Here is a 2,500-nt window from a genome sequence, read left to right as displayed (position 1 = left end):
GCCAAAAGAGGCGCCAGGCGGAAAAGAGGCGCCCTGGCGTAGGCGCCCAGGCGCCAAAAGAGGCGCCAGGCGAAAAGGCGCCAGGGCGCCCAGGCGGAAAAGAGGCGCCCAGGCGGAATGGCGCCAGGGCGCCCAGGCGGAAAAGAGGCGCCCAGGCGAAAAAGAGGCGCCCAGGCGGAAAAGAGGCGCCCTGGCGTAGGCGCCCAGGCGCCAAAAGAGGCGCCAGGCGAAAAGGCGCCAGGGCGCCCAGGCGGAAAAGAGGCGCCCAGGCGGAATGGCGCCAGGGCGCCCAGGCGGAAAAGAGGCGCCCAGGCGAAAAAGAGGCGCCCAGGCGGAAAGGCGCCAGGGCGCCCAGGCGGAAAAGAGGCGCCCTGGCGTAGGCGCCCATGCGCCAAAAGAGGCACCCAGGCGAAAAGGCGCCAGGGCGCCCAGGCGGAAAAGAGGCGCCCAGGCGGAATGGCGCCAGGGCACCCAGGCGGAAAAGAGGCGCCCAGGCGGAAAAGAGGCGCCCTGGCGTAGGCGCCCAGGCGCCAAAAGAGGCGCCAGGCGAAAAGGCGCCAGGGCCCCCAGGCGGAAAAGAGGCGCCCAGGCGAAAAAGAGGCGCCCTGGCGGAAAAGAGGCGCCCTGGCGTAGGCACCCAGGCGCCAAAAGAGGCACCCAGGCGAAAAGGCGCCAGGGCGCCCAGGCGGAAAAGAGGCGCCCAGGCGGAATGGCGCCAGGGCACCCAGGCGGAAAAGAGGCGCCCAGGCGAAAAAGAGGCGCCCAGGCGGAAAAGAGGCGCCCTGGCGTAGGCGCCCAGGCGCCAAAAGTGGCGCCCAGGCGAAAAGGCGCCAGGGCGCCCAGGCGAAGAGGCGCCAGGGCGCCCAGGTGGGAAAGAGGCGCCCAGGCGAAAAGGCGCCAGGGCGCCCAGGCAGAAAAGAGGCGCCCAGGCGAAAAAGAGGCGCCCAGGCAGAAAGGCGCCATGGCGCCCAGGCGGAAAAGAGGCGCCCTGGCCAGGCGGAAAAGAGGCGCCCAGGCGGAAAAGAGGTGCCCAGGCGAAAAAGAGTCGCCCAGGCCGAAAGGCGCCATGGCGCCCAGGCGGAAAAGAGGCGCCCACGCGAAAAGGCGCCAGGGCGCCAAGGCGGAAAACAGGCGCCCAGGCGGAAAGGTGCCAGGGCGCCCAGGCGGAAAAGAGGCGCCCAGGCGCGTGGGGGGCAAGGCGCCAGGCGCCAGGCACGCGCGGAGGCAAGGCGCCAGGCGCAAGGCGCCACGCGCGCGCGCGCGTGGGGGGCGAGGCGCCAGGCGCCAGGCGCCGGGCGCGCGTGGGGGGCAAGGCGCCAGGCGCCGGGCGCGCGCGCGTGGGGCGCCAGGCGCCTGGCGGGTGGGCGCCCCCAGGAAGGGGTGCTGGCGCGCGATGGGGTTGCGCCCGTACGGACCGTGTGACAGTACAGACACTTTGGCGAAACCTCCTGCCCGAAGCGATTTTAGGCGTTCGGCTAGGTAGGTGACCCGGTTTTTTTCGCGTTTCTCGGCCGCTAGCCCCTTTTTTCGCGTTTTCGTGCGCGCGCCCCTCTTGACCTCGCACGCGCGCCGCGCGTCGCGTCCTTGTCCTTGTCCGCGTCCGCGTTCGCGCGTGTCGGCGATCACGGGCCCCGTGCATGGCTCGTCTCTGTGGACCATCGCCCCGCTCTTGTCCCTCTTTCGTGTTTGTGTGGCGCCCCGCCCCGTGCACCATTGCCGGCTGGCAGCAAGGTGCCTAGCCCCCCTTGCCGCCAGGCCTGTCCACCCCAAGGTGCTAAAGCCGCCAGGCACCCGTGCCGCCGAACCGTGCGTCCGTAAGCCGCTGCACGTGCGGCGGCCGGCCATGCCCGTGCTATTGACCCTGTGTGACAGTACAGACACTTTGGCGAAACCTCCTGGCCGACGGGGTTTTTGCGCCCACCTAGGTAGGGCGACCCCTTTTTTTTCGTGTCGCCTGTCCGTGTGTCCCTTTTTCGCCTTTTTCGGGTTCGTGTTTTCGTGTGCCGCCAAAAGCAAGCCCTGCGCTCGTCCCGTCCCGCTTGACCCGTGCATCCGCCGGTGCTGGCCTGCAAAATGCCTGTGAGCGACGCACGTGACCAGCAGCCCAGGCGAGTGTGCACGGGTGGCAGGCGAAACGGGCGTGCGTGTCGCCAGTGTGTATGTCCCTTTTTCGCCTTTTTCGGGTTCGTGTTTTCGTGTGCCGCCAAAAGCAAGCCCTGCGCTCGTCCCGTCCCGCTTGACCCGTGCATCCGCCGGTGCTGGCCTGCAAAATGCCTATGAGCGACGCATGTGACCAGCAGCCCAGGCGAGTGTGCATGGGTGGCAGGCGAAACGGGCGCGCGTGTCGCCAGTGCGTATGTCCCTTTTTCGGGTTCGTGTTTTCGTGTGCCACCAAAAGCAAGCCTTGCGCTCGTCCCGTCCCGCTTGACCCGTGCATCCGCCGGTGCTGGCCTGCAAAATGCCTGTGAGCGACGCATGTGACCAGCTGCCCAGGCGAGTG

Source organism: Aristolochia californica, unplaced genomic scaffold, assembly GCF_029961685.1.
Source record: "Aristolochia californica isolate CCGP_79_NKW_82.1479 unplaced genomic scaffold, dmAriCali1.0.hap1 SCAF_31, whole genome shotgun sequence".
Taxonomy (NCBI): Eukaryota; Viridiplantae; Streptophyta; class Magnoliopsida; order Piperales; family Aristolochiaceae; genus Aristolochia; species Aristolochia californica.
This window is presented reverse-complemented; position numbering follows the sequence as displayed.